Here is a 7,948-nt window from a genome sequence, read left to right on the forward strand (position 1 = left end):
TCACTTCCCAAACCAAGAAGGTTCTACTCTTATATAGTCCCATGTATTTTACCTTCTCCCCTGTTCCTATAAGTAGAGCATTACTGAGGCAGTCTTCCTCTCTCCTCAAATGTTGGCCAGTGTGCATGTAGTCCATTTATGCCCAGTGGAGTCTGTGAGATAGGATAACAAGAGATTCTGGACACTCTATTCCTTCTCTGCTTGTAAAATTTTCCCAGTAAGGTCCATCTCATCTGTACCTTTATGGTACTATGGTTTTATGTCTACACTCTTTTTTTAGGACCGCTGTTAGTCCTTAAGGGACATACTCCACTCTGCCTATGAATTTTTGGAAAAAACTTAACTGGCTTAGTCATGGGTGGATACTATTTCTTTCTAATTGTGAGGACAGGTCACCCTCTGCTAGCCCTGAGTGAGTGGGCTGGCTGTTAGGTCAGCTTAGCCCTCCCTCCTTTAAATGACTGCTGAGAGGTCTGTTCCAAACCCCAAAAGAGTCATCTTGCCAGGGTAGGTATCAAGTAGCCACCTAGTCTGTTAGCCCAGTACCCTGCAAGCCTCACAGATGTTTAACTCATTTGTTGAGGTCTTTTAAAAACGCAAGTTTAGGCAGCAGAATGGTCTCCCAATGACAAAAACAAACAAACAAAAACCCTGGAAGCCTTCATGTCTCATTGACATGTGGTGTGCTGTATGCCAAGAGCTGGAGCTGAGTTGGGGGCTGAAGTCTTCACAAGAAATAAAGTGGCCACAGTGTTCAATAGTTTGGATAAGATGATTCAACTCCAAAGAAACACTGCGAACATCAGACATATCTGTGTTTTGGCTCCTGTTGCCCTGACTAACTGTCTTATATCTAGTAATGGCAGTTGCCTGGCAAGCAGGAACTTGATATGCTGATTCTAAAATTCATATAGAAGAACAAAGGGCCAATAATAGTCAAGACATATCTGAGGAAGGGTAAAGGTATGTGGACTGCAGAGAAAATGAGCAGATGTGAGGTATCACTATGAAATCCACTTCCATCTCACTACGTTATGCAAGAGTCAGGCTGTCCAGGTGGAGATCACTGACCAGCTTGAGGTCAGTCCACACCTGCCCCTCATCTACCCAAGTAATGAGGACCACCTGGTTAATCTGATACACTCTCCAGGACATACCGATTTTGCCTCTGAACTATAAACTGGTTGCATTTGTGATGGGTACATAACTGGTAAATGTGATGGAAGCAGTCTGTCTGCAGACATAAGAAGTTCTGTGACAAGTCTGGATCAAAAATATTCATCTAGGTTTAGTGATTAGTGAATGAGATTACTTGATAGTGGAACTGAAATTCACTCCACAAGAGGCTTATTCTCATCTTACGCATCTTTTAGAAGAGATTAGCGCACTCACAGGAGCTCTTTTACTTCTAACGTCCCAGAAGGAGAGCAGAGAGAGAGATTAAATTGCAAGTGAATCCAAATTCTGAACAAAGAAGGCAAGAATATTACTGAAGCACTGGCTTAGAGGATATGGATACTTTTTAATGTTACTTTTCCCAGATTAAAGAAATATGGTTACCAGTGCATTGGATGGGTGAGACTTTGGAATTGAGCTCCTTGACAAAATCTAGTCAAAAGATTAGCATCAAAAAGGAAGTTTTTTTTGAAAACCTGTGAGAAGATTATTAGATGACTATAAAGAATAAGAAAATTAGGAGGATTGATCAGGCAAAAGGAATGAAATTTTTTACTTATAAAGTTGATCCTGGAAAATATATGTAGTTTATATGATGCTGTCTTGAAAAAGAACAAAGAAAAAATTAATAAAATAGTAAGTTCTTTAGGATAAAATATTGGAGCCCAGAAGGCAACTCATTTAGATACTAATGTTCAGAACAATGCCATTTACTGTCAGTGGCCACCATATCCCAAACTGTTCTTGCTATAGTGTGTCAGAAACATTATAGCTTGCTTAATATTATAGCCAAGAGAGTGGAGAAATTAATGGGCACAAGAGGACAAATGTTTGATTCTCTTCCACAAGAAACCCAGGCACTGAAATCAGCTTTTATGAGATGTAGAAGGGAAGACAATCCTCCAGTTATAATCTTTGTTTCCAACATATTTCCAGTTGGTGCTGAGGTTTTCCCTCACAAGTCATGATCTCTCACTCAAGAAGAAATCTGACATGAGGATGTGAGACAAAGGCACATGCAGAAGCTGGCAGCAGTTCAGGGGCAGGTGTCTTTCTAGCCCACCCCAAATGGGAGTGCCCATGAAACAAATCTAAAGAGAGAAGAGTCAAGAGGTGATGGGCAAAAGATGGAGATTATGACGTCTAAACCTGTGTTTTAGGAGGGAAACAATCAAGTATGTTGTATTTCATATGGCTTGAAGAGGAAATAAAAGAAAGATGGCCCAAGGACGGTCAGCTTGAACTTTTGCAACAGGTACCGTTAGGTTTCTCAGTTCCAGCAGATGTCCTTCCCCAAGTCCTCACATGACATTTTGTATTCTTAAGAACACAGATCTTCTGATTAGAATGTAACTAGGAACTGGAAAATCTAGAGGGGCTATCTCTAAGAACAGGAGGCCTACAAGACTTTGTGGTGATTTCTGCAATACTGTGTAGCTTGCCATCCTGCCTACCATTTATTCCACTCAACTTTGTAGCCACCCTTATTGTCAGGGTTGCCGTTGAATAAAGACCCCCCAAGTGAAATGCCCCACCTCATCAAAGAAATGAAGCTGTTAAACCAAATGACCCCTTGGAATTTAATTCAGGAAATTGAGCTGAGGGCACATTTTAGTTACAACCAGAGAAATCCACATGCAACAATGCCTGATGACTTAAAAGAAAAAATTGTAAAGATTCAAAATCAGTGTACCTGAACCCATTATTCTATTCAGAAAAACAATCATAAAACCTTCAAAAGTTGATATGGTAAATGAATAAATAGTCAATCAACAAAAAATTACAGTCATACACAGAACAAAAGAAAGCAAAATCCATGAAGGAATCCAGGTTGACTCATGTGCTAATCACCAAAACAACTTTCAATAAATTTGTCATGCTCAGTGTGAAGAAGTCAGTCAGATTCTGGAAGAAAATAGTGATCTGGTTTGTTCTGTGGAGGAACTGACATCCTCAGTGAATCAGGGCAGAAATTAATGATCCACCAGAAGATCTAAGAGGGAATTGTGAATTCAAGGGAAAACTAGAGCAACATCTAACAGGGAGAAAATGGAGGAACACTGTTGGCCAAATCTGGTTGTTTGTCCCAAGAAAATTTGGGTCCAACCTATTAGTCCATAATAGTGAGGCTTTTCAGAACTTGATATGACCAGGCCCAACTGATCAAGTTTCCAAATGAGGCAGTAAATACTGAGATTTGGACAACAGCATTGTGAGTATCTTCCAATCGCAGCCCTCTCTGGACCCATCCTCTCATGGATGCCCTCTCATGGGCATCTGTTTTGTCTTAGAATACGAGCCTTAAGTAACTTCGAGCAACAAGGAGCAAGTGATAAGCAGAATCAAGAGTCAAGTGGTCTATTAAAGGAGAAACAGGGGGAAGATGAAACCTAATCTGGTCAAGATGAAAATCAAGATGGCTGCTCTGAGCCTTTTGAGAAGGGGACTGCTCAGAAAGGAGAAGTGTTACTGCCTGATTGCTGTGGACTCTTCTCAGGACAGCTAACTGCCACCATGAGAGAAGTGTGTGGAGATGTGCTACAAGTGAAACCTCAGTGCCTGCTGGCAGTTATGCACATATGTGGCATCATGCCCAGAGGTAATGTTCTTGGCTTAGTAAGTCTATACTGTCCTGTCAAAGAGAAAAGTTTAAGTGTTTCAAGAAAAAGAAAAGATTAGGCAGACATATTTATCGTTAGGCCTCTGCTGCCCAGGGCCAAAAGCTTTCTTCATGGATGAAATCAGGAAGAAGCCAGCTCACAACTGGTATTCAGCCATTGGGAAATCATTCCAGCAACCTGTCCTGGGTGCCAACCACTGAGGAAAAGTACTTGCACTTTGGGGAAAAGGCTGATTCAGAGAACCCAACATGGAAGTACATGAACATAGTGATAAAGTAGAAAGGTTTTTGTCTGGAAAAGACAAAAGTTTTTGTCTGGAAAAGACAAAAACTTTTTCCATGTGGAGCACATGGAAAAAGCAGAGAACCCTCAGCCAAAATAAGTAACTGATATCTGCAATACTGACTCATGGGCCAAACTTAGTCTCCACTGGTAGCTATTCTACCTGGACCCTTATTGTAGACCATCAGGGGTTAACCAAAAGATGCTACAGTTGTTCCCACAATGCTTGACATCACAACAGTGACTGAACAGAGTGCTTCTATTTCCGACTTTTGTTCTACATATCACCCTGTATATGGATAATGCTTTCCTGGACATGGCTGACACTCCAGGAAGAGCAAAAGAATCTACTTGGCTTTACTTGGAAGATAAAGAACACCATTTCAGGTGAGTAATACACCTATAACAAAAATAGGGTAACACTATGCATTCAAAAGAAAAGATGAAATTCAAAAAGACTGATAATACCACTTATTGACCAACATATTGAATGACTAGAACTCTGTATAGAGTACAACCTTACCAGATGTACAGAAAGGAAAGGACAAAGATATCCAGCTGTAGGTAGCTAACTGTGGTAGGCAGAACTCTAAGGAAGCTGTATGACTCCCCTCCCTCTGTATAATTCCCTTGCATTGAATGTAACCAGGACCTGTGAATATGATTCAGACCTGTGATAAAATTATGTCATAAGGTAAAGGGATTTTGCAGCTGTAAGTAAGGTGCCAAATCATTTGCATTTGAGGTAATCAAAAGGGAGATTGTCCTGTGTGGGCCTGACTTCATTAGTGAAAAGATATGAAAGAGATACTAGGACCTTTCTGAAGAGAGAGAGTCTCCCATTGGCTTTGAAGAAATAGGCTTCTATGTGTTCTATAGCTGCAAGGAGATGAAACCTGCCAACAACTATATCAGCTTGGAAGAGAACCCCCAGCCTCAGAAGGAAACCCAGCTCCAGCCTACATCTTGACTGCAACCTTGTGAGACTCTGAACGGTGGACCAAGATGAGCCATCCCCAGACGTCTGGGAGATGATAAATATTTGTCTTAAGGAGCTAAATTTGTAATTTATTGTACAGCATACAAATCTAGTACAATAACTAAAGTTTGATGTGCTCACAACAATAGCACACTCTATAAGTTAAGTAATATTATTATTTCCATTTTATTAACAAAGAAACTTGAATCATAAAGAGGTCAGGTCCTATGCTAGTATGTGGTGGAGCTGAGATTGTTACCGTGTTATATTGCCACTCCTCTACTATACAACAAGTTTTCATATTCTAAATAGTTAAAATTTGTTATTTGATGCTATAAAGAAGGAAGAAAAGAAACATTATCTTCTTTTCTATGCTGAGAAATAGAAAATCTGGAATTAAAGCCAAATGATGTGCAGCACTATTAGGATAGGGAAATCTGCAAGAATGAAAGAGGACAATTTTCATCTTATTTTTCTGCTCTTTCTCTATCTCATCTAAAAAATAGTGAATCAATTCATTAGTGTTATTGGCATATACTGGATCTGCATTTCCATACGTCTGCAGTTCTTTTACCAGTATAAATTCTAAGAAACTTGTGAAAATGAGGTCTGAAAAGTTTACCAAGCTAAAGACTAAAATTTGGTAAATATAAATAAATGAGGAACAATATATCCAATTTCATCAATAATGCTGTTATGTATTGTTTATTTTATAAGAGCTAACAATTCATTAGCTAAAATATTTATCATCTTTATAAAAGCAATGCTCTGTGAAAATATTGTGCATTCTACTCATATATGATCAAATGAAATGTCATTTATTGACAAGTAATAATGGCTTTATTAAACTATATTTGTTTCATGGAAACAAGATGAGTTCAGAAGAAAATCAATTTGTAAACATTATCCAACTTAATGAGTTCAATATGCACCTGTATCACACACATAACTTAGAAAATAAATCCATTTCAAAAACAATTTATTATAGATATACCTTGCTCATTGAAGGTAATCAAGAATGAGAAAATCACAATTTAAAATGGGAGGGGATTCCTAAAGAGTTAGAAGTAAATTATTATAATAATAGAGATTTCTCTCCAAATTATGTCAAATTATAAGATTTCTGATAATTATACATGAAAAATTCTATGGGTTGAGAATACCTTGGGAAAGTTCCATGGAAAAAATCCACCATATGATATATTCTCAAGGCTAATAGTAGTCAATACCTTTAAATTTAGTCACACATATTGGGGGGGTCAGAGTAACCCCAATTATTTTTCCCAGACAAATGGGTATAAGATGTTCTCCAAATGCAAAAGCCTTTGAAAATGCTGTGAGCTTGACAGTTATAATTTGAAACACTCACTTTACTCTTTGAAGGAATATCTGGATTAAATAGGCATTTTAAAAATAGATGAAGAAGACAAAAACATTGTGAAGGGTGTTTAGTTTTCATAAGCAATATCTATAGGAAAGTTGGATGATGTTCAAAGAATGGACCAATTTAATATTACTTATTGTTCTCCTGAAAATTTATATTAAATTCAAATATGTTTTAAAATACTGAAGGAAGAGGTTTTGAGTTATATAAGTACTTCCAAATAAGTACTTCTTTTTATTTTGAGCTTTATTCTAGCATGAATTTCAGCCTATTCACCTTGTATTTTAAGAGATGATACCTTTGATATCAAATCAACAATCAAAGGTTGAAATTTATTTGCTAATCATGAATTGGCCTATACACATTTGTCCATTTAGTTATTCTTTTGATTCAGCTGAGAAGCCTGGGGTTTTCTTTGTTTGTTGAAGACACATAAATCTTAAGCACTGTCTACCTGCTATCTGAATAGAGATGCTCTCCTATCCCTCACCCCAGCTACTAACTTTGCGTTCCAGTCTCTTCACTATTTCAACTCCCGAGGTCTTGAAGAATAATGTAGAACTTATTGCCATAATACCTCTCTGAAAGTCACCTAGAGTATTCAATTTTGCATCACTCAGAAATTTCTGAAATATTTTCTTTAGTTCTGTTTCCCTCTCAATGCTTTCAACCTTGGCTTACACTATACCCTCAATCCTTTCTTCTATTACTGATATGTGTTTTTACATACACTGAATCTCTGTGTCTGTAGTCCAATCCTGATTCCATGCTACTCCCCATCCTTTTGTAATTCTAGCAAAAATATTCTCTAATAAGTAACTTACATGTAATCAAATATTGGAATTTTTAATGAAATATTTATATTTTACCAAAGGAATATTAAATAGTTGAATATAACCCCAACTTTTATTTGAATAGATCATGACAGGTAGAACTTTTGTTATGTAACTCTACCCTTAATGGTCTTTTACATCAAAATCTAAACTCTAAGCTCTCAGCTTTATAGAGCTTGGTATTAGTTTTTTTCATTCATCTATTTAATCCTATTTCTTGGTTTTCCCCACTGTAATCTCTTTGTCTCTTTTTGGAACTTGCTTTTGCTACATTCAGCATGGATGACAGACACTGTGCTTCATACGTGACCCCTAGTTAGGAAGGAATTCCTTTTATTCTATGAAGTATACAAATTCTACCTGCTATGCTAAGTTCAGCTCAGCTTTTACATAGCCTACAAATTCAAAATGTATTGTTCCAGTCAAGAATAATCTTCAAATATCTTGAGCTAGTAACTGTTGCTACACTACTAACAAAATCAATTATTTTCTAATATTTTGGCATCATTAGTTTCACATATCTTAACCAAAATAAAAGAACTTCTAAGTTCTAGAAACATGTTTTGCCTCTTTTTTTCTTCCTCAATAACATAGTACTGTGATAACTCATGGTAAAATACACACAATAATAATCCTATTAGGTAAGATTACATATATTTTAACACAAAATACT

At 37.2% G+C, this 7,948-nt stretch overlaps 1 pseudogene; it reads left to right on the top strand.

The window, feature by feature from the left end:
- The first annotated feature begins 690 nt into the window (after positions 1–690).
- LOC136123176 (elongation factor-like GTPase 1) lies at positions 691–4,187 on the top strand (annotated as a pseudogene).
- The last annotated feature ends 3,761 nt before the right edge of the window (positions 4,188–7,948 follow it).

The sequence above is a fragment of the Phocoena phocoena genome, chromosome 5, assembly GCF_963924675.1.
Source record: "Phocoena phocoena chromosome 5, mPhoPho1.1, whole genome shotgun sequence".
Lineage (NCBI taxonomy): Eukaryota > Metazoa > Chordata > Mammalia > Artiodactyla > Phocoenidae > Phocoena > Phocoena phocoena.